Below are 25763 nucleotides of genomic sequence, written 5' to 3'. Positions count from 1 at the left end.
ATTATATCAGATCCCAGACACTGAATAAGACCTGAGTTAGGTCAGTTTTGGCAAAAGAGAAGAGGAAGCAGACTTTCATGATCAGGAAATTACAGTATTTGAGACTGGACAAGACCCTCATAAATGAGTGGCATAATGAGAAGGGCTGAATCCTCCTTCCTTTGTATCAACTGCAGGGCCTATAACAAGACAAAGCATATCCTATTTTTCAGCAAAAGCTTCTTCAATATCAGAGAATAGCTCTGAGGACAGGACACATTTGCTTCTTCTTCAGTGTCACTATATATGTCAATCCTCATCTAGCATATGTTTTATCACTCCTTTACTGCCTGACCACATTCTTGCCTTCTCTGTTCCATTTTTTCATGAAGCTTCTCTTTGTGTTGATAGTAAGGGAGAGAAGAAGAAAGAGACAGAGACAGAGAGATTCAGCAGAGGCATTTAGTTGTCTAGGTTTAAGGATTACCCTTTGTCTTTCTTTTTGCCTTTCTTTAGATATTGGGGTTTACTCATTTCTAGCAAATGTTCCCTAAGAATGGAAAGAAAATCGGTTTATTTTTGTCAGTAGAGAAAATGCTCTATAAAAGTACATGTAGCAAATAAGTAAGATTTAAAAAGTGCACAGGGAGGCAATTCCATTTCCCCAAGAAATAGTGAGGTAGAGGAGGAAGACTTGATAAAAAAGGATGAATTCACTGGGTCCTAGTATTATAGCACTACCTATCCAAGGAGATCACTTCTTTTTTTTTTTCATTTTTTTTTTAAACAGGGCAATGAGGGTTAAGTGACTTGCCTAGGGTCACACATCTAGTAATAGTCAAGTGTCTGAATCCAGATTTGAACTCAGGTCCTCCTGAATTCAAGACCAATGCTTTATCCACTGTGCCACCTAGCTGCTCCGAAGAGATCACTTCTAAAGCAATTGATTCAGTGATCCAGATGAGGCTCTAAAGGATCAGGAAGATAGTTTAGTTCAAGGTAGTAGTTTCCTTTCCTAGCAATGATCTGGCCTTGGGTATCAAAGTGTCTGGGCTTCCCTTTCCCAGTAGCCCTCTTCCAGACAAAAGACTATCACAGAATCATAAGGGAATACCTAGAAGGAAACTTAGAGGCCATTTAGTCTAGTTTCCTCATTTTATAAATGGGTTCACCAGAAAGCTTAAATCATTTTTCCAAAGCCTTACAGGTCTGTGTGGCTTACTTTCTATGGAAATGACATATTATATTTTACACAGAGAATCCAACAGATCTGATTTCATTAGAGTCTGGCTAAAGTTCTCCAGAGTGGCAGAGTCAGGACAGAAACCTGGGTTTTTTTACAACAAATTTAGCATATTTTTCAGTGTATCATACTATCCAAATGACCATATCTCTATATTCCAACTTCCAACTTAAATAAGTACTAGCTGTTGTGACCATGGCCAGATCACTTAAACTCTGTTTTCTTGTCTGCAACAAGGGGATAGTTCTTGTTATGAGATGTGAGGGGAAAAAAAAATTTCATAATATATAAAATACTACATAATTATCAGTGATTATTGTTATTAAAAGTACAACAAAATAGGAAATGTATAATGAGATACCAGAAAAATTATCTTTAAGATCCTACAAACCATCAAGATTCCTGTTAAAACATTTTTAAAAGTACTTCATTTTAAAAACTTAGTTCTATAAATTGAAAGTAACTGAATATGAGACTGAGTTTTTACATTCTCAAGGTAAAAGTCAATTCATATCATTTTTTTAAATGCCTACAAAGTATACCCTAAAGAGGTCAAAGATAGAAAGGTCCTATATATCCCCAAATATCTATTGCAGTACTTTTTATAGAAGTAATGAAACTGGAACAAAGTCAATGCCCTCCAATTGAAAAATGGCTTAACAAATTTGGGTACATGAATATAATGAAATATTTCTGTCCCTTAAGAAATGATGAACATGAAGAATTCAGAAAATGCATGGAAAAATTAATATGAACTGATACAAGGTAAAATAAGCAGATGTAGGAAAATAATGTATACCATAATATAAAGTAAAAGAACTACAAACAAAAAATAACCAAAACCAAAACAAATAGGCAAATTGAAAAATGTATAATTACAATAAAAAAAGTTTGGATCCAAAGAAGAGATTAAAAAAACAAATAAACAAACAAAAACCTAAAACTTACATTCCTGTTTGTAGAGATAGGAATGTAACATCACATACAGTATACTGCTAAAATTACTTGATGAGTTGGCTAGTTTGGTTAGCCTTTTTAAAAAACGTTTTTAAACTTCTTTGTTATAAGGGATTGTTCTCTGAGTAGGGGAAGGGAAGAGAGAATATATTTGGAAATGATAGTGATATAAAAATAAAAATTTTAATATGTTTAAAATAATATTAAAATTACATGTTTGCATAACAGATAATGTGAGAATAGAAAGAGTTTGTTCCAAAACTTTAGGTAATGTCTGGTGACTCATTGACAATCGAACAAAGACTATAGCAATTTTCAAGTTTGCACTTAAATTTCAATTCAGTATATTAAAAGATATGGCAGGTCAATGGGAAGCCAAAGACCACAAGCATGGTCACTGTGGCTCATTTTCTGTGGAAATAATTTATTATATTTCACAAAGAGAATATAATAGATTTTTATTTTAACAAGAGGATGTCAGGTGATGTCTTTTGTGGTTGTTTTTTCTTTCATCCCCCCCCCCTCCAAAATCAGGATAATAAGAAAAAGTTAACTTGTATAACAGCATTATGAAGAGATGTTTAAGTTGCCCCCCCCCCCGTTTTGCAAATCACAACAGTTAACGTAAAATAAATTTCCCATGTATTTACATAACCCTTTCCTAAAGTCTTACCCTGGCATGGAGGTGACCCTGGGTTTTTGAAGGGGAAACCGGTGGAGTCCAAGCTCTGTTATGCCTTGCTAAGCTGGAAAGGCTTCAAATATGGGCTTGATATAGGAATGAATATTTGTATTTAATGGACAAACCTGACTAAAAACAAAGAATCTCACTGCCAAGCTGTCTACCAGGTGATTTTTTTTTTTTTTTCTGTATAGAGCAACTCCTGGAGATCAGGGTCTGTGATCTGTAGTGGTGGAAGGAGTACCTACACTGACAAAATGACAGATCCTTAAAGTATTAGAGAATGCTTATATGAAAATAATTCCGTTTTGAAAGGGTGGGATGCTATCAGCTGTTCCATTCCTCTACGCTTCCAGAGGCTAAGGAAGATAAGGAGAATTTGGAAAGCAACCAGGACAGTAAAATGGGAGTGGCAAAAGAATCCAAACTAGATCTGTCAGGAGAAGCTAAAAGAGTCTGCCTGAAGAGCAAACAGCAGAGGATAGATGATGCAAATAGTTTCTTCTAAAAGAGATTATTTACCTTGGATCACCCCTCTCTCTTTCTCTCTCTCAATAATCTAGATCTAGATCTACATACATATGTGTATATATTTCAAAATAATTCATTCCCTTTCTAGTCCTATATCTTCTTTTTTATGCCTTTAAACTATTATCCTGAAAATAGTTCATAAGATTTATCAGACTGCCCATGGGGTGCATGACACAAATAAGGTGAAGAACCCCTGTTCTAACAAATTTGTGAAAAGCATTTATTGACCACCTGCTACTTTTTACTTCAACTCATAGTAAGACAAGTAAAAATACAGGTGAGTTGCAGCAGGCAGGCTTCAGAACACTTTTGGACTCTATAAATTTTGAAAAACTGGAATATGTTGGCAAGAGAAGTTGCAACATCTATTTCTCAGAAGACCTGAATGTTAGATTTCTGTTTGATATATCCTTTAAAACAAAACAGGGAATGGACCTATAAAGTGAGTTCTGCTCTCATCATTCTTTGTTTCTAGGTCTTATGGATTATGTGATATCCAAAAAAATATAAAGAGGATGTAACCAAGAATAAGGAATTCACATCGGTATTAAAAACAAAACAAAAACAAACCCCAACACATTGGCTCCTGTTCACTAGTGTCCAACTTTGTCTAATGGCCTAAGTTGAACAAAATAACTATCTTTTGGTGGACCGTGGTGCATAAGAGTTAGGAAATGGAGATGAGCATCCAAATGTCAAAGCTCCAAATATACATACCAACTCCAACTTGTTAAAGTCTTCCCAGAGGCATTTATCCTAACAACAGTAGTACAGGTATTGTCTGGCATCTCTGGAGTGCACTAGTAACCCAAAGTCATCACACATCACTCCACTCTTCCTTCCCCTCCCCCCAAAACCCCCAACAACTTTATTAACTCGGGTGTTTTTCAAAGTGCCTCCAGGAGTAGGCAGATGGCATTCTCCTATTTGCACTATTCTACTGCAGAGAACTAAAGTTTAAACTATCAGCTACCTGCCATTTCTGAAATTGCCGCAGATAAAAACTCTTTGATGATTTCAGTTTTCTGCTGCTCGCTTGCAGGCTTACAGAGAATAATTGCTACCATAAGAAACACTACTGAAATAGACAATAAACTGAATTTGGCTGGAAGTACATTGTAATTTTGTTCTATATTGGTGAGCTGCACTGCTGGGACAAGTGTTTGTTTAAAACCAAAACACCAAACAAAGCCCTGGATTTAATGAGAATGTTGTGGAAAGGGCATCATCTCTGAGCTAGTTATGGCTACTAGGATTGGAATTGTTTATTAGGAAGAGATTAGCTCTTTTGTCAGTTCTAGTGATTCTTCATGAAGTTTTAAAGGTTCCCATTGAATATGAACATGCCAAGAATGATATAGGGAAGACTGCAATGAAAAGAGGCAAAAAGAAAGGGGAACCAGAGGGCCTAGCTAGAAATAAGTAGAGGGCCAAAAAATGGAAAAGAAAGGACATGGTGAAGATAAGAATTGATATTTAAAGGGCCCTTTCAGGTTTACAAAGAGCTTTATTATCTCTCTGACAGAAATTGCTCTGTATGTCTTTTATATTTATTTATATTTTGTATTTTTCTGTTTACATGCTGTTTTCCTCTTAAGAAAATATAAACTCCTTGAGGGGAGGGGTTATTTTCCTTTATTTGTCATTACCTCTTCAGGGCCTGGCAAGTGGCAGGCTCTAAATAAACAGTGTCTTCTGATACTCACAAATCCCTATTCTGTGAGTGCTACAATTATTATTTTGTCCAGTTCATTGATTAGGAAACTGCATCTCAGAGGTTTAAGTGTAGTTAAAATTGAAATGATTTGAATTGTGCCAAGGGACACATTTCAAAGAAGCCTATTAGGCAGGATTTGAACTTGATTCTTCCTGTCTCCCAACTCTCACACTCTAGACTCTTTACCTAATGAGAGCGCTAAGGGAAAGGGGGGGAAAAATGACATACATTGTAGTAAGATACACAAAGCTAAGACAAAGGAATTGCAATAGAGGAGTAAAGATAAAGAAATTCTAAATATATTTCAGGAGGGGGGAAGGCCTTTTACAAGGCAGAGAAATCTTGCCACTAACCTCAAACTAGCATTATTTCATTTTTTTCTCCCTGTTTAGGAGTGTTTTGTCAACTTGGAACAAAACCATTGTCCCTGTCTTCTGATTGCCTGCCTTGTCTGATAAGTGTGATAAACAGGCCTTTGATTTCAAGAAAACCAATTTGCCCCCTCCCTCCCAATCTGGTTTTACAGGTCAATTATGTGGAGATTATCTATTTCACAAAAAAGGATTTGTCATAGGTTTTACCATTACCTTTTCATATTATGCCTTCCATTATATTTCCTCTTTGACATGTCTGATCTTCTCTACTAGATTATAAAATCCTTAGGAGCAAGGATTATATCTACCTTTGTCTCTTCCCCAGTATTAAGCACAAGATATGGCATGAAGCAGACATTCAACAAGTACATGTTGAATGAAGTTAGGTGTTTGTTTTATTTTTTTAATTTCCAAAAATATATTAGCTGTGTTCCTTTCTCTCACTTTACCAAATTCTATAGGACTTAGCACAGCCCCTTGCACATAGTAAGCATTTGATAAATGATTTTGAATTGAACACATGCTTCCTAATTTCTTTTCCTTTGTCAACATGCCCATCACATAGTTTTCTATGATTACAAAGAGTCAACCCTATATTGAGTAAATAAATCACTGTTGTGGGGCAATACCCCAGTGTCCCTAAGAGAGTTAATGTAGCATCTACACAGTGACTTACTTATAGATAGAGTGGAATTTCAGCACTTGAAGAATGTATAAGTAAAGAGACACATGCACTCAGTTACATCTGGGTTCTTTTACTGTACCTGTATCGATTTCTTCCACAGACCTTATTACATAATGTGCCCTGAAAATTAAATCATCTATTTAGTTCCAATACAACCCGAGATTCTAATTGAATTTGGAGGCAGTAATTTATGTAATATTAATGGATACTTTCAGAAAGTTGCTAATTAACAGCTGACCTTTATTTTTCCTTTAAAAAAGGAACTGAGCATAATAAAAGAAGGAAAAAGAAGAAAAAATCCCCTTTTCTCCCCTACTAACAGTGGTGTAGATTTAATTAGCAAAAGGCAGCGCACAGGACGTTCTGGGGAGCTGCGTGATACATTATGTATCTGATTACCTTATGCCTATAAAAATGGCTAAATAATTTAAATTCAATTCAATAAAAATGTATTTTCAATGAGTAACTTAGGCTTTGGGTGATAGATTAAAAGCTTCCTATAACACAGAGATTTTATAAGATACTGCCAGACAAATTCAAAGTAAAAGATTACGTTTTGTTTCCCTTTTTATGTAGCAAGATTTCTTCATTTTGTGCTGTTTTCATAACAGCCTTGAATAAATATATACTGCATCATTTGAATGCTTTATGAAAAGGAAATGGAAAATTCAGGGTTATCATTACAGATTTAAAAAAAAAAAGCCACAACACATAACAAAACAGCTTTTCCCTTCATTTCTCATCCACATTTCAACAATTTGAATCTCCACTACCCTCCCTGGACCCTTCACCTCTGCAAAAGATGTAAGACTTGCTTCCATCAGCTCATGCTTCTTTAGCCCTTCAAGAAGCTGATTCTTCTTCTTATGCAAAATGTGTTGGTGGGCTTAGTCCATGTCCCAATGGAAATGGATTTGTCTCAGGAAAAAAAAAATGTATCACAATTGTCTTTACTAATTGGCCCCTTTGTTGGCAGGCTAAGCAGAGAGGCCAAGGACTAAATGGGCCATGAAAATTTACCTACAACCTTAGTCCTGGAAATGGTCCCTTCAGGTCAGGGTTGAGGCACACCGGTAAGGTTATATTGGGAAATACATTCCCTCTGTTAAGAGACTATTTTTGTGTGTGTGTGTGTGTGTGTGTGTGTGTGTGTGTGTGTGTACATAAAAGAGGACACAAATAGTGTCTATGCCCCTTTCATAATTATCTCGAAATTTACTCATGATACTACCCCAACCCCACACACATACACACTATCGTTACCTGGTGGAATCTAGATTAATTAAAAATCTATTTATCCACTTAAGATTTGTACCAAATCAACTCTTTAAAAAGCTTTTTCTTAGAAAGAGGAATCATAATTTTCACGCAAAATTTGCTATGGCACTTAAAATATACACCTCAGAATTACCAAACAAATGTTTGGGGACATAAAATATAGGGAGAGGGGCAGGTAGGTGGTGCAGTGAATAGAGCACCAGCCCTGGATTCAGGAGGACCTGAGTTCAAATCTGGCCTTAGACAGTTAACACTAGCTGTGTGACCCTAGGCAAGTCACTTAACACCAATTGCTTCACCAAAAAACAAAAACAAAATATAGGAAGAGAATGTTTTGACCTTGAGCATCTTTAGGACCAAGACACTTAATTTTGTTCTTTGATGCTGATTGTTCAACTCTTGCAATTGTTTTCCTTTTGACCACTTGATAATGACCCATCCCAATAAATTTGATTAGTTTTGTTCTTAACCTCCTCTCCTCCACTTTCACTTGTTTGTACAACTTGATAGGCCCATTTCTGGCTGGAGAGATTGTTACTTTCCTCTGGAAAGCTACAATTAAATAGGTTTGCTCTTCAAAGCCTGCTAATGTTTACATTTAAGGAATTCATAAAGTTGTGAATTGTCATTATTAGGTCAAGGTGATATCACTTTGGGGTTATATCACCCCCCCTCTAGTCCCTCCCCCCCAAAAAATAATAGCTTAACTAAAAAATAAAAACCAAAAACAAGTGAGCCTCTTTTATTTGGTTTAGCAGATAGTGATGGATTAATACTAGTGACTTCCTTGTGAGATTATCTCCTTTTTTACCCTGTATATATTTTGTTTGTATCCAGTTGCTTGCATGTTGTCTCTCTCTGTGAGTTACCTGTGAGGAGGAACTGATTTTGCCTTTTCTTGTATTCCCAGTGATTAGTATGGGGCCTGGTATATATATATATATTCATGTTGACTTCACTTGATCAATATGTTTATATTAACTGATTGAGAATCATTTAGCTCAGGGCAGCTAGGTGGTACAGTGGATAAAGAACTGGCCCTCGATTCAGGAGGACCTGAGTTCAAATCTGGCCTCAGACACTTGACACTTACTAGCTGTGTGACCCTGAGCAAGTCACTTAACCCCTATTGCCTCACCACCACCCCCCAAAAAAAAGAAAGAAAGAAAAGAAAAAGGAGAATCATTTAGCTCAGAGTTAGTCATAGTCTTTCCTTCTATACCCAGGCTTCTGACACTTTAATCAATCAATTAATTTTTTTTAATTATTATTTATTACCTGCTTTGTAATAAACATTGTGCTAAGGGGATGGAGACAAAAAGACAAAAACACAAAATGTTTCTTGCCTTACATTCTGTTAGGGCTGAGGTTCTTAAATGGATTTCAATGGGCCCATGACTTGGATAAAAAAAAAAGTCTATCTAGTTTCACTAATCAATATTTAATTTTAATAAAAGACAAAACAAAACATTCTATGAAGTCTTCACAGGACTGTCATAAGGATCCATGACAAACTCAAACAGATTAATTACCCCTGTTCTAGGAAGATAAAATATTCATTATGTTAGTAAGTAAATACAGGAATATATAAGATATGTCCCAGACAAGGATTTCATTGATATAGAGCAGGGCTTCTTAAACTTTTTCCACACACCACCCCTTTTCGCCAGAGAAATTTTTATGTGACCCTATATATATATATATATATACACAGAGAGAGAGAGAGAGAGAGAGAGAGGTATATAAAATAGATATACATGGTGTTTTACCATTGCCAAAATTTTCAGCACCCCCACATTCAGTTATTCAATCTCATATGGGTTCATGACCCACCCACAGTTTAAGAAACTCAGATATAGAGAATTCCTAATTGAGGAAACTTTTACCATCAAGGCAGATAGGCATCTGCAATTTATAATTTTAGAGAGATGTCTGGAGGAATGAGAGTGTTAACTGTTTTGTCCAGAGTCAAAAAATCAATATATGTCAGAGATGGGGCTTGAACTCAGGTCTTCCTGGCTCAAAGGCCAACTCTCTATCCATTCTGCTGTGGCTGAACAAGACAGGATATATGTGTAGACACACATGCCCACTCTGATGGGGAAGGGCCTCTACCAAATAGGAGAATCCGAATTAAGAAACATTTCTTGGCATTTGAATTCACCTTTACAGAAAGTTTCAAAAAAGTAAAAAGCTTCTCCAGTATGGGTGGTGACAACTAACTCAAAGGCAATGAGAAAAAAGAAGGAATATCTAAGCAACAAATCAGTCAGTTTGGCTAGAATAGTTCTATTAAAGGTATAATGTGTGCAACCATCCTGGAAAATTAGCCTGGGCTCATATTAAGGAAGGTTTTAAATGCCAAACAAGAGTATTTTTTTTCTTTTGTTTTTGCAGGGCAATGAGGGTTAAGTGACTTGCCCAGGGTCACACAGCTAGTTAAGTGTCAAGTGTCTGAGGCTGGATTTGAACTCAGGTCCTCCTGAATCCAAGGCCAGTGCTTTATCCACTACTCCACCTAGCTGCCCCACAAGAGTATATTTTATCCTAAAGTCAAAAGGGGCCACGGAAGCCTCTTGAGCAGAGGAGTTACAGGGTCAGACATGAGTTTGGGACCATCAACTTGGCAGCTGTCTGAGGGATGGATTATTTCAATTGGAGAAAGGGGGGAAAAAGCAAATATGTGCCAGACACTCTGTTAAGCACTTTTACAAATATTGTCTCATGCCATCCTCATTTCAACCTTGAAAGGTAAGTGATGCTATTATTTCCATTTTACAGTTGAAGAAATTGAGACAAATAGTGGTTAAGAGACACAGCTAGGTAGAGACTGAAGCCAGATTTGAACTTAGATCTTCCTGACTGCAGGTTGAACACTCCATCCACTCCATAACTGCCTTAATAATTGTTTTAATGTCAGAATTTATAATTTACCATGGAACCACAGAATAAAGTGCTAAGCAGCAACAGTATCCAGGTAAGGGACAGAATATACTTATTAATACATACCTCATTAAGAAAATACGGCACTTAGGAAGTCAAGGACAATTTCTAGAAGAAGTGACTAACTACATTCTCTTTGTGTTCAGAGAAAACTTTCAACCCTCTTGTAAATGAATTTAGTAGGATTAATTTAGTGCTAGAAAGGACTTTAGAAAGTCATTTAATCCAATATGATCATTTTACAGATGGAAAAAAAAGAAAAAAAAAAAAAGCTTGAGGCCCAGATTCTTTAAAAAGGATTCCTCAGGAAAGAGAACATATGGCCTAGTATGAATTCATCAATGGGAAAGTAGGATGGAGTGAGGGGAAGAAGAAAGGGAACACACAGCACTGTAAACATTTATGGTACTTTAGAAATAGTGTTGGATTAATAATCTGAGGAGATGAGTGTGAATCCTACCTCTCCCACTTAACAGTTGTATACCAGGGTTCCTTCTGAAAAAAGGGAGACAGACAGACAGACACAGAGACAGAGACAGAGAGACAGAGATAGAGAGAGACAGATACGGAGAGACAGACAGAGACAGAGAACCACACAGAGAGAAACACAGAGAAACACAGACAGAGACAGAGAGAGAGAGAAGTTAAGATTAAATGACCTCTGGATCCCCTTACAACTCTAAATCTATGAGCATATAAATCTGAGTTAGAGAATGAATAGCATCATCTTCACATAGCATAGAACAGAAGGACTTCAAATAAACATGGCAGAATAGCCTGATAGGGGATTCTTAAGAACAAAAGTGAATAAAGGTAAATCTGAGAGGAACAAGTAAGAAAGTAATTTTCATTTGATTTCTTTACTATAAAAAGTACAGTAGGATCTCTTTGTAATGAATACAACTTCTTCCTCTTCATAACTCACTCAGTGAAGGGATAGATTCATTTCCCACTAATTCTTTCAACTGCTAGATTAGTACAGCCTTAAAAATCAGGACCATGGAACTCAATATACTTATGGAATGTAATAAACCAGAAAAAGAAGATGGTCATTGGAAAAGATCAAAACAGGCAGCAAATGCATCCATAATGCAGTTCAGGTAGACTGACTTTTATGAGCCTTTGAACTGGATTTCAATGGTCCAAACTGCCTATTGGTTTCAAAAGCAAAAGGGTGGCTATCCAGAGTGGACAGCAGAAGGCAATTTGTTCCCAAGCCAAAAGGAAGATGTTGGCAACCTGGCTTGGGTTACTGCAACTGCAGTTGACCTCCAAACCAGTAACTAAAATAGCTTACTCTCCTCCCCATCCCAATGCATGCCAAGACTAAGATTTCAAATCATTTTCAGTCCTATTCATTGTCATTTTGTCCTTTTGTACCTGTATCACCTCAGTCTATGCATTGTGCCAATATCTCCTGTATACACATACACCACATACATACACACACACACACACACACACAATGCAGCACTGTTGTTTTGGAAACAGATAAAACATGAGGCTGTGCATAAAGCCATAAATGTAGTAACTTTATAATTATAAAGCTCTAGGGGGAAGAAGGAACTTAGATTAACTATGGTCTACTCTGGAGAGTTTTTAATTACCAACCCCAGTGGGAAATGAGGGGCGACATAAAAAACCATCCCGATCTGAAATGGACATAAGTTTGAGTATTAATAAGAAAATTTCCACCTAGGAACAGATGAGATGTATGATGGTGTTGCCATCTGCAGTCATTAGAATACGGATTAGCTCTCCCGCTCTCTCTTTCTCTCTGTCAGCCTGAGTGATCACAGAGATATTTGCTTCTCAGTTAAGTAAACTAGCTAATTACCATACTAAAAGTCTGATTCTCTAAAAGGACAATTGAAAAATCCATTCCAGAATTAGAGGGGAAGATTTGTAAGGCTGTATCCTTTGAAACTCTCAGGAATTGGGGTGTATGTGTGAGAGACAATTCTTTACCAGTAATGCACTCTATCCCCTCACCTACCTCCCTAGATCTTCCAGGTTCTTCCAGGAGGCAATTATTCATGAATTGTAAGCAAATTAACATAAAAAGGGCTCCCTAATCCAAGTGGATGCCTTGCCATTTATTCATGGTATTGCCTGAATATGTTCTGTATAGTAAATACATTCATCCATGTAGGTAAAATCCTTATTTCTGACCATCAGTTGTGAATGTCAAATAGTCAATGGTAATCACACTACTTTAGTACCTTTTCATGAAAAGATTTTCAAGAAATTTAGAAGACCTTTCCATCAATACTAATTAATAGAAGTTAGAGAAATAAGTGTATTTTTTTTTTTACTTAAAAGAACGTAGATGTCACAGAACAATATGACAACATGGCTAGCATAGTTCAAATGGAACTTCAACAAAGGCAAGGTCTTTACCAGATCATCTGGAGATTGTGTAACCATTCTTTAAAACCCAAAGAAAGGCTTTATCCCACATCCTTCTTCAGGGTATCTTTTCTAAAGGCTGAACCCAAATTGGGTCCCATTCAGCCTCTTGTTATTCTGCTGTTCATAAATTGCTCTTCTTTCTCAACTTCCTCTTTAATTTCCTCCTGCAAGCTCAGCTGATTGTTTGGGAATGTCATGATTAAAACCCAAATTAAAACTTGACTGCTAACCCTTCACCTTCAGTATTGCCAGCACCTAATGCTTTCTATATTCTTTCCAATTCAGAAGACTTATTAAAAAAAAAAAAAGATTCACTCCCCAAACTGTTGTTAATTATCTCTAAGCAAACAAATACTGAAGTAACCCAAAAAGAAGGGAACCTTGAGATGGACTTTGTGCTATAGGGAGGTTTCCATTAATCAGTTGATTAAAAATCCATTAATCGGGGCAGCTCGGTGGTGCAGTGGATAGAGTACCAGCCCTGGAGTCAGGAGGACCTGAGTTCAAATCCGACCTCAGACACTTAACACTTACCAGCTGTGTGACCCTGGGCAAGTCACTTAACCCCAATTGCCTCACTAAAAAAAAAAAAATCCATTAATCATTCAAAGAAACCATTTCTTAGGGGTAAAGTGGGGGCAGCTAGGTGACACCATGGATAAAGTACTGGACCTAGAGTTAGAAAGACTCACCTTCTTGAGTTCAAATCTGGCCTCAGACACTTACTAGCTGTGTGACTTTGGGCAACTCACTTAACTTTATTGACCTCATTTTCCTCATCTATAAAATGAGCTGGAGAAAAAAAAAAATTGCAAACCATTCTAGTATCTATGCCAAGAAAACACCAAATGGGGTCAAGAAGAGTTGCACACAACTAAAACAATTAAAACACAACTAAACAACAACAAAAATGGGGATATTAATAGTACCTATTTCACATGAGTGTTGTGAGAATCAAATGAAATAGGTGAATGCTTTGTTAACCTTAAAGACTTATCTAAATATAAGTTGCTAGCAGAGGTGATGAAATGCCAGATGAATTCTATAAAATTCTAAAAGACGATGGTGTTAAAGTGTTGCACTCAATATGTCTACAAATTTAGAAAACTGAACAGGGGCCACTGGATTGGAAAAGATCAGTTTTTGTCCCAGTCCTGAACAGGGCAATGCCAAAATTGTTCAAAATGCTGAACAATTACACACAACACACACCAGAAGGTTATTCTTAAGATTCTACAAACTAGGCTTTAATAATATGTAAACTAAATATTACTAGATGAGCAGGCTGGTTCATAGAGGGTCAGAAGAACTTGAGTCCAAATTGCCAATGTTGGCTGCAATATGGAGAAAGTGAGAGAATTCCAGAAAAACAACAATAACAACAACAACACATTGATTTCTGCTTCATTGACTAAAATAAAGCCTTTAACTGGGTGGATCAGAACAAAATTTGGTAAGTCATTAAAGAGATGGGAGAAACAACTCATCTTACTTGTCTCCTAAGGAAACTGTATACAGGCCAGGAAGAAACAGTTAGAATTGAAAATGGAACATCTAGCTAGTTTAAGATTGTAAATGGACTATCATAAGACTGTATGTTGTCACCTTATTTATTTAACTTATGTGAAGAGTATATCATGTGAAATGCCAGGATGAACAAATCAAAATCTGGAATTATACAAAATAGTATCAATAACTCAGAACATCAAGAAAAGCTTATTTAATATGTTTTCATTAGAATCACTTTGTAATTGTTTGCTGATTATTTGAATTAAGGAAGGAATTCTAAGTGTTGGAATTAAGGATTTGGTGAATTCCAGACAAGGGGGACAATCTTTGTGGGGGAGAAAATCTAGTTCAAATGATTCCCATTGATATACACTAACCAGAAAAGTCTGAGATAAAATTTCATCATAGGCAAATTCTAACAGGGAAGGAAGGAAGGAAGGAAAGAAGGGAGGGAGGGAGAGAGGGAGGGAGTGACGGAGGGAGGAAGGACTTATTAAGTGTGTACCATGTTCCAGATGGTTCAGTAGTGAGAGAATTGGTCCTGGAGTCAGGAAGACCTGAATTTAAATACATCCTCATACACTTAATATCTGTGTGACCCTGGGTAGTTCACTTAACCTCTGTTTGCCTTTGTCTACTGGAGAAAGAAATGATAAATCACTCCAGTACCTTTACCAAGAAAATCCTATGGACAGTATGGTCTACACGGTCATGAAGAATTTAACATGACTGAACAACAAATGCTCCAAGGCACTGTGCTGATCACTTTAAAACTATTTTCTCATTTGAATCTCACAATAACCTTGGAAGGTAGATATAATTATTAACCCAATTTTACAGTTTAGAAAACTGAGGCAAGGGCAGCTAGGTGGCGCAGTGGATAGAGCACCGGCCCTGGATTCAGGAGGACCTGAGTTCAAATCTGGCTTCAGACACTTAACACTTACTAGCTGTGTGACCCTGGACAAATCACTTAACCCCAATTGCCTCACCAAAAAAAAAAAAAAAAAAAGAAAGAAAACTGAGGCAGAGGTCAAGTAACTTGCCCAGGATTACACAGTTAATAAGTGACTGAGATCTATTTGAATTCAGATCTTTCTAATTCTAAGGTCTGTGTTCTATACAATTTGCATCCTAATAATTTACCTTGTCTTAATTGAGTTCTCATTCTCACGACTACACAATAAACAAATAAATCTTCCTCTAGGAAGCCACAGGAGGAGAAATTGTCCCTTGCTATAGAAATCTGAGTCATTACTTAAATTAAAATATTTATTTAGTGCCATACCTATCAACCTATAAAAAGTATTTTATAGAACTAGAAAAAATAATAAAATTAATCTGGAAGAACAAAAGCTTGAGGATATCAAGGGAATCAATGATTTATAAGAATACAAGTAATTCCCCAATTGATAAATGGTCAAAGAATATGAACAGTTTTCAGACAAAGAAATCAAAGCTATCTATATTCATATAAAATGCTCTAAATAATTATTGATCATAAAAATATAAATTAAAACAACTTTGAGGTACTACCTCACTCCTATCAGAGTGGCAAATATAACAAAAAAGAAAAATGTTGGATGTTGGAGGCAGTGTGGGGAAACTGGGACACTAATCCACTGCTGGAGTTGTGAATTGATTCAACCATTCTGAAGAGCAATTTGGAACTATGCCCAAAGGGCTATAAAACTGTGCATACCTATTAATCCAGAAAAATCCACTGCTAGGTTTATATCCCAAATACATCCCCCCAAAAGAGAAAAAGGCCTATTTGTATAAAAATATCAAAACAGTTATTTTTGTGGTGGCTAAGAATTGGAAAACAACAAGAATGTGCATCAGTTGGGGAATATCTAAACAAGCTGTGGTATATGATTGTAATGGAATAATATTGTGCCATGAGATGATAAACAGGATGATTTCAGAAAGACCTGGAAAAACTTACATGAACTGATGTATAGTGAAGTGAGAAGAACCAGGAGAACGTTGTGCACAATGACAGCAATACTGTCTGATGGAGAACTATGAATGACAACTATTCTCAGGAATAAAATGATCCAAGACAATCCCAGAGGACTAATGATGAAGCATACTATCCACCTCCAAAGAAAGAATTGATATTGATTGAACATGGACAGAAGTATGCTTTTTTGCTTTATTTCTTTCATTTTATTCAATTTTTCTTCTATAAAATGACTAATACGGTAACATTTAAAGTAATTACATACATATAACCTATATCTGAATGCCTGACCTGGGTGGGGGGGAGGAAAGAAAAGAAGGATAAAATTTGGAACTCGAAACTTTACTTCATAAAAATATTTGTTTTACCAAAAAAAAGAAACGTGAATTATGAGGTAATAAACTAATCAGATCCCAATAACACCAAGGGCATGGATGCTACACTGATCCTCACGTTTATTTCAACTTGCTATTCACAAGATACTTCAACTCCCTCACTTCACCCTGCCCCCACCTCCAGTTTAGTTACCATTGTTTCGTCAAGTCCAAACTATTCAGCTTGTCTCATAAACTGATTAGCAATGTTAGTGTCAGTCTCAGGAAAATCATTTTTATAATGTTAATTTATGATAATTAGGGGAAAAGGAAAAGAATCTATATGTTCTAAAATATTTTAGTTTATAGCAGCTCTCTTTATGGTGGCAAAGAATTGGAAATAGTAGGGATGTTTATCAATTGTGGAATGTCTGAACAGGTTGTGGCATATGATTTTGATGGAATACTACTGTGCTATAAGAAATGATGAGAGGGGCCGCTAGGGGCACAGTGGATAGAGCACAGGCCCTGGAATCAGGAGGACCTGAGTTCAAATTCGACCTCAAACACTTAACTAGCTGTGTGACTAGGCAAGTCACTTAACCCCAATTGCCTCACAAAAAAAGAGAAAGAAAAAAAAGAAATGATGAGCTCAATGATTTTAGAAAAAACATGGAAAGACATGCAAAATAATGAATAGCAAAATAAAAAAAAATGAGCAGAACCAAGAGAACAATGTATACACTAACAAGAACGTTGTCTTAAGAATGACTTTGGGGAAATCATTTTATTTTTGGGGGTTTTCCTCTACATTGGAAGATATTCAAGTCCCCTTCTAGCAGTAGGATTTTAATTTTCTTATTTAAAGAACTGGACTCTTCCCACCTTTCTAGTCTCTTGACATCTTATAACCCTCTCCATACGCTTTGATCCTGTGACACTTGCTGCCTTTTTTTTTTTTCCTCTCTTCCTTACACAAGATACTCCACCAACTTTCAGCATTTCCCCTGGCTCTAAGCCTGGAACACTCTCCTCATCACTATTACTTAGCCTCCCTGACTTCCTTCCGTACTCAGCTAAATCCCACCTTGTATAAGCCTTTTCCCGGTCCTCCTTAATCATCTGAAACTATGCCCAATGTGTCCTGTATATGACTTGTTTGTCCAAAGTTGTTTGCATGCTGTCTCCCCAAATAGACTGTGAACTTCTTGAGATCAGGAACTGCTTTTTGTTTTTCTTTGACTCCCCACTGCTTGGCATAGTTCCTGGCACCGAATATGAGTTTAATCAATGCATGTTGACTTGACTAATTCTTTTAGCTGTGTCATTCATTTATCAATCTAAATTACTTCACCTGTCAAACAAGAGTAATAATATTTACATTTTCATGTCATAAGTATGTGACGTCTTTGAAATAAGATATATGAATATCAAATAAAATCAACAAACATTTGTTTGTCCTCACTTCTCTCTAGTACCCTCCCTTATCATCCTTCAAAGCATAGTACAGTGCTTAACTCATACATACACTAGGATTTTTTTGAATTTCCTATCCCTCTTGAAATTGCCTTGATCTACTTTGTATTTTCTTGGGGACAGATTCTTTATATTCTTATCTTTGTAACTGCTAAAATATTTTGCTAACTTGGGGGCTAATCTAACTGGGGGCCTAATCTGTGGATGTTTGACTTTTGACTGGCTGGCTATCTGACTGCTATTAATTTCCTAAGCCAATCTGTTAGGGCCCTTTAAAATTTTCCACACTTGCTCCTCCCAAATTGATAAGCAAACAGCCTCTTTTATAATCAAAGCAGGATTTATTTATAAAAATAAATGTATGAGGGCAGCTAGGTGGCGCAGTGGATAAAGCACCGGCCCTGGAGTCAGGAGTACCTGGGTTCGGATCCGGCCTCAGACACTTAACACTTACTAGCTGTGTGACCCTGGGCAAGTCACTTGACCCCAACTGCCTCACTAAAAAAATAAAATAAATGTATGACATAAGGGTAAAGAAATGCAAAATTATATGAGACCTGGCTGTTTTCCGGCATGTCTCTCTCCTGCTGCCGCTTGCCCTTACTCTTTGCTGTGCCCACAACTTTCTTAGTGTCCTGCATCTCCGTACCAACTAACCTTCTTCTAGTGTTCCCCTCACTAAAAAGCCCCCTGCTTCACTCTTTAACTTCTCTCTTACTACCGTAGCCTCAGTCTCCATTGTGAACCCCCTTTCTGTACTGTCGTGTGGGGACCAATTTTTAATTGGGGAGTGCTAGCTAAGCGGCTCGCCTCAATATTGGTGCAAGGAAGGAGACCGGCAGCCTCCCTCAAAACAGAACAAGATTTATTTTAACAAGAACAAACTTAAAACACACACACACACACACACACACACACACACACACAAACAGGATCAGTAGGATCAAGGGAAAGGAAATAAAATGGGGAAAGGGAAATTATAATACCTGAAAAAATACCACAGCCCAGGATTCAGCTGAAAATACGCAGGAGAGCGCCTGTCGCTTTCCAACTTCCACCTAGAATGCCCAATTCTCCTCCCCCAAACCTAGAAACACCCCACACAGCCCCAGCCAATGGGATGGCCGCTCTGACAGTCACATGACTGCCCTCACTAGGCTTCCAATCATTATAATTTTGCCAGGCCCTTGTAGGTGTCAGGGAGTGGTGATGATGTGAGGTGCCAGAGCCCTGGCAATGGCTACAACCAGTGGGTGGAGCACCGTGCGGTTTGCGGAGCCCCAGGCCAGTGCTCGCTGAGGCATAAAAACCTCAAATAACAACTAATTCTTTACAGTTGCAATGACCCCCCCCAAGTGCACAGACCTTCCTGAAAAGCCCCTTAGCGTCCTCGTTCCTTCTTAGCTTTTTCTCCATCTCTGTCAGCCCCTCTCTTTACCGTCTCAGTGAACACCTGAAAAGCCCCTAACTCCAAACCCCTTGCGAACCCCCCACCTTCTCTCTCAGGTGAAACTTGGGCTCGCCTCCCCAGGGCCGGCTGAACCTCATGCTGCGGCCACCTGGAGCTGGGGGCTGGGTGAAGCAAACTCCAGAGTCCCTCAGGTTTTTTCGTGCACATCTCCACTGTGCGCATAGGCCACACAGTGCCACTGCCGGGGCCTGGGTTTTTTCCTGTGCGCAGCTTAGCCCAGCTCAGAAGTCCTCCCACCTACCCCACCCCCACAGAAGCAGAGTGGGAGGGGCGGGGCAGCTCTGATTACACAGAGAAAAACCCTGAAGGCCTAAGGCTTTCTAATCTCAGCCCAAAGACAAGATCTCTAAATCACAATAAATTCCCACATAACCATAGTATCTAGTAGGATACCTTGTATATTTTAGGTGGTTAATAAATATTTGCAGAATTGGTATGAATTAGAACTCCTACTATGTGCAATATGTGGTACTTGACACTCACATGATATGCTCAGTAATGAAAATGAAAATCCTTTGGAAAGTAAAAAGTGTTTATATATGTAAATGTCAGATATTATTAGGAACATCAAATTTGCCTTCAAGCAGTAATTTACCACTTAAAATCAAACATGTGGTCTTCAACAGAGCATGTCTTATAACTTTTATATGTGATTTTCTATTTTTGATGTGTGGATAGTTGTTTTATTTATTTTGTTTTTAAGATCTTGCTCCTTTGTAGAAAAAAAAAAATGTGTGTCCAAGATCTGAATGGATACAAAGGACTATCTCTTTGCATTGAATTCACTTGATAATTGCTCAGCTTACTGACAGACCCAGGTTTCTGCTTCATTGGGCCTATGCAGCTTGCCTCCTACAAAGACTCATCATATCTGAAGCCTTTCACATCTCATCAGTGATTTTTTTTTTCTACCTAAAGTTCACTTTCTTCTGTTTGGGATGGTTAAGCAAGCCCAGTTCAGTGAGGTGGCTCAGGGACCACATAAAGACCTCTTCAGAGTTCAAGTCTCTATCATCTTTGTATCATAATTGTGGAAGAATTGGGCAAGTGGCTAAAGGCTTAGACCTTAACTTTGAGGAAAAAAAAGATTTTTCCAGGTCCAAGGATTGACAAAGGTTTCACTCAGAATCGTAAAGGACAGAAAAGGAGCTCCTGAATGGTCTGGTTAAATACAGCTCATTTTTTTGTTTTGTTTTTTTTGTTTTTTTGCGGGGGCAACTGGTATTAAGTGACTTGCCCAGAGTCACACATCTAGTAAGTGTTAAGTTTCTGAGGCCGGATTTGAACTCAGGTACCCCTGAATCCAGGGCCGGTGCTCTATCCAAATACCGCCCATTTTATAGATGAGGTGACTATATCTATGATCCTATGAACCCATAAAATGATAATACCAGAGAAGTGAAGTGATTTTGTCCATAGTCATATAATCTTGTTAGTGACAGAGCTGGGAAGGAATCCAGGTTTCTTGATTCCTACTCATGTCATATGTTACTTCCTGCAATATCATACTGCATCTAACTTCTTGCAAAGTGTACAGGCCTGAGTCTTAATAAAATATGCAAGCCAAGTTTGCATCCCATACCCTGTTTTTCTCTTGTTGAGGATCCTTCCCCGTAGTAAGTACCCTATCCCCTCTTCCTGATTGTTCTCTTTCTATCCTTTAATGGAAAGAGAATATTTTGAAAAACTCATTATATTAAGGTATAAGAATCTAACATATCACTCTTCTGAGATAGAATTTGTACTTTGAGAAAACCCAGGAAAAAGACATGTCTTAATTGAAAATAATCAATTGCTCACTAATAGCAATGAGGCATGGTAGAAAGAGTAAAGGGTGTTAGAGGAACCAGGATTGAAATTCTTCCTTTGATGTTTATTATCACAATGACCTTGGGCAAGCCATCTACCTCTTAGGGTGAGCACAACCCTTGGAATCCTTCAAATCTCCCCTAAAGGATGAGTCTTCCATCACGTTTTCTGTGTGTGCTTGTGCTTGGCAGCTAGGTGGAGCAGTGAATAGAGCACAGGCCCTGGAGCCAGGAGGACCTGAGTTCAAATCCAGATCCTACACTTGATACTTACTAGCTGTGGGACCCTGGGCAAGTCACTTAACCCTCATTGCCTCAAACATCTGGAGCCATCTCTAGTTATCCTGATATATAACTTGCCACTGGGACCCAGACAGTTTTGGAGGAGAGAGTGAAGCTGGTGACTTTGTATAGCCCTCCCTCCCTCACAAGTCATGACATCACCCCAATGTCATGGTCCTCTTAGAGAATTAATGACAAACAACAAGTTTGTCTGTGCATGTTCTTTTTGTGGCAGATATTACAGTGAGCTAGGCACCACTTGTAGCCTGTATTTTAACATTCCTCAGGAGGTTCACAGCCAGGCTGTAGAATCTTCAGTATCCTTCTCTGTCCTTCAGTATCTTTTTCTTGTGCAATTTAGGGAAAAGGTTTTCCAACAACATTCACACTATTCCAGGGGAGGGTACTCATCACTAATAGATGCTGATCTCAGTTAGGAAGTGAATTATCAGCATCCTTCAATGGCAGGAAAACAGCTTTCAGTTTTCCTTCAATCCTACCCCCTGTTCATGTCCTAATTTCCTTCCTATCAGTATAACTTTGCAACATTTTGACTCCCAAAGAAACCCACTAGAATCTTAATTGGTGCATTTGTAACCTAAATCTCATCTGAGATCATAATTTGCTTCTGTTTATCAATATACCCAAGCCAAATGCCTACATTTTTATTTGTATTTAGTTCAGATCCTGCTGTTTCAGCATATGTTTCATAATCAAAAGGTGCCCTGCATGACCTCATCGGTAAATACAAATGCTGCGGTGTCATCTGCACATGAAGCCATCAGCTTGAAGACATCCATTTCCTGACCCATGAATCTGAAACAATGAACAGGTTCGGGTTTATCAGCGTGGAATCTTGCCAAAGGGTCTGCAAGAACAACCCAATGGAAATGAGGGGACGAGATGGGAACACCTGCTTGATGCTTCTGCTGTTGGTTGCTTGCCCAAGTCAACCATTTCATAAAAGGAATGTGAGCTACAATTAGATCCCAAGTTTTGACATGGTTGTTGAATTGTAATGGAAAGCCATATGCCTACTCAATTTGAGGCTAGAAAATCATGTTGTGTGCAATTAAATGGTGTTGGTTTCATCCTGATTTGGAAGCAGCTAACAATCAGGCTAACTTTAGCATGTTCTTCAATTTCTTTTAGGACAGCTGGGAAAATTTCATCATCTGTCCCTTAATCTAGGCACACCTGCCTGTGTATTGGAACTGTCTTTCAGAATTCATCTTCAATTTCTGAAGATGGCCATCAACATGTTTTGTATTTGCACAGATTCTTGCTCTAAAGGGCTGCCCCCATCCTGTTTCATATGCAGAGCTATTCCATTCATTGACTTTTCAAGCCCTGTTTGTCAGAGTTACCTGGCCTCTGTTTGTAAGGTTATCATAGTCTCTAACATTAATACCAAATAGAAGAGAAAGGAATGAGAAGATATTAGGAAGGATACAGTCTGCATTGAATGTGTGATACATATTTATTGGTCTCATACCCTTGCAGTGCTCAAAACATTAGGCAATTCAATAACATGGCCCGGTGCATCAGTCTTTCCCAGGAAGATAGACAGCATATGGAAAAACAGAAACACTTCAAAGGGATTTCCATCCATGCTATACACAAGACACCCCCACCTTCACGGTCACCACCACAGCAGCATTGATTTAGTATGTGGAAATTTTCCTTAGCTCACTATTTTTGCCTCCTTGAGGCATGATCAAGCTTTCCAAATAGAGTAAATTGAACCATCCTTAATGACCACCACCCTATAGTCCTGCTTGTCTCAGATTGCACATGTGGAAATTCCATCATAAGGGTTGATGCAGGACAGAGGATTATTGCAGGAATATGCTACATTACTTGGGCAAAATGAGACATTTAATAGTTGCTAATTAATTAATTGATTACCAGGCATACAGGTTAGATACTCTAAGGCTTTCTCTGTATGATAACAGTAAGATCTCTTTCCCTCCATACCTTTGGCTAATATGGGGGGATGAGTAGTGGCCTGGCATAGCTACATGTATTTCCAGACAACTGGCTCATGGAAATAAGGGCAAAGATGTATTTTGAGAATTTCAAATGTAATGATTGGAATGACGCCACCTGCTGGAGAGCTACTATAGAAAATCTAAACCATGAGGAGAAGGAGTCTGAGGGCAAGCCATGTGGTTTTCTTTGGCATCAGGAAGTGTTTGCTCATGGATACTGTCTATCAAAGCTACCAGTCAATTAGCTTGGAGCTGTGTGTGATTATGGGAACTTATCATTTAAGACATTAATTGCCTTCATTCCGAGTTATCAGACACTAGTTGGCCAGGATGCCATCCAATCACAAGAGGAATACATGTAAGAGTAGACATTGAACTGTCGCATGAGGGGAGACATACATGAAGGCAATGTGTGGCCAAGGGAACGGCTTCTGACAAAGGTTGAGGATGGTTTCTCTTGGTTTAATTTTTCTCCACAATATTGTACAGATGGCTGGAAGTTTTCATCCCACCCGTCTCATTCTACACTTGGCTTCTATGCCCCCTCCTATATGCCTGATGCCATGAACGTCTCATTCCCATGCATCTGATTAAGTCTGACTTAGATTCCTCCAATATGTTCAGTGGCATGGACGTATATCCCATCCACCTATTTTAAGCCTGGCATACTGCATGGGCAGTATATATTGCTCAAGTGTGAGAATGCTCATATCCCATCATTTCTCTGTTCTTTTATTGTAGTCCCCATAATTATCTGTGTAGAATAAGTGGGAGGTCCCAAGTGACCCCCAAGGCCCCGTCCGTCTGCCTCAGGGTTCTCCCTGTGAGGCGGGTGCGGTGGGTCTCCCCTGACATTGGTGAGCAGGCCTTCTGGGCCACCAGTGAAATACCACTACTCTGATTGTTTTTTCACTGACCTGGTGAGGCCCCAAGGGGCTCTCACTTCTGGCGCCAACCTGCTCCGGGGACATTGTCAGGTGAGGAGTTCCTTTTCTCTCTTTTCTATATTGTTATTTACATATTGTTTTTTAGCATAGGGTATTATATTCTGTTACTTTTGACTGTTTCATCAAGGAAACACCCCACGTTTCTTGAAAAAACAAAGGGTGGACAGTAATGATTGGAATGATGCCACCTGCTGGAGAGCTACTGTAGGAAAGCTCAACCATGAGGAGAAGGTGTCTGAGGGCAAGCCATGCAGCTTTTCTTTGGCGTCAGGAAGTGATATTTGCTTGTGGGAGGAAGAAGGGGCTAGGCTAGCTCTCTAGCTCATTTTCGTCTGGACTCTTGTGAAGAGTGGAGCTAAAATGCACTCTCCCTTTGATAGATAGATGGATCTAGGCCTCTTTCTCTCTCTCTTCACCAAATTCTTATTCTCCTTAATAAATGTTTAAAAGTCTAAACTCTTGCTAATGCTTCTAATTTATTGGCAACCACTCATTAGATATTTTAGACTAGCTACAATTTTAACCCCTTACCGAAAGTTGGAATGAATATGGTAGACCTTCTAGTCTAACCCATGCCTGACATACTATGCAGAAAGTTTCTCTGTTTTTCTTTTATTCTTTTTTTTTTTTGGGTGGGGGATGTTTTTCATTGTGACACAGCATTGCTTGAGGGTTTGTTCTGCAAAGTTCTATCTGTAAATGAATAGTCTAACCTTAGATCAGCCATCTGCTTGCTCCTCGTGAGCTACTCTGTGCAAAGGTCTCCATAGACCCTTTCAGTTCTTGCTTCATTCTTTTTTTTCTTCTATATGAGGATTTTCCTTTCTGTTTTTCTACTAAGGAGCTGGGTTGCATAAAAACTACCCTTACTATTGTCCTTTCTTTATACTTTTAGGGCCTTTCAAAAATAGTTTATCATGTAATGGAATTCTATTGTGCTGTAAGAAACTATGAGCAGGGGCAGCTAGATGGCGCAGTGGATATAGCACCGGCCCTGGATTCAGGAGGACGTGAGTTCAAATCCAGTATCAGACACTTGACACTTACTAGGTGTGTGACCCTGAGCAAGTCACTTAACCCTCATTGCCCCCCCCCCAAAAAAAAGAAACGATGAGCAAGAGAAGTTCAGAGAAACCTGGAAGGACTTGCATGAACTGATGATGAGTGAGATGAGCAGAACCAGAAGAACATTATATAC

General features: G+C 38.2%; 1 pseudogene; it reads right to left on the bottom strand.

Moving 5' to 3' along the window:
- LOC122748836 overlaps nt 1-18805 on the bottom strand; it is a 39169-nt pseudogene extending 20364 nt beyond the window's left edge.
- Nucleotides 18806-25763: the final 6958 nt, after the last annotated feature.

The sequence above is a fragment of the Dromiciops gliroides genome, chromosome 1, assembly GCF_019393635.1.
Source record: "Dromiciops gliroides isolate mDroGli1 chromosome 1, mDroGli1.pri, whole genome shotgun sequence".
NCBI classification, from domain to species: domain Eukaryota; kingdom Metazoa; phylum Chordata; class Mammalia; order Microbiotheria; family Microbiotheriidae; genus Dromiciops; species Dromiciops gliroides.
Note: the sequence above shows the minus strand (reverse complement) of the source record. Positions and strands in the feature narration are given on the sequence as shown.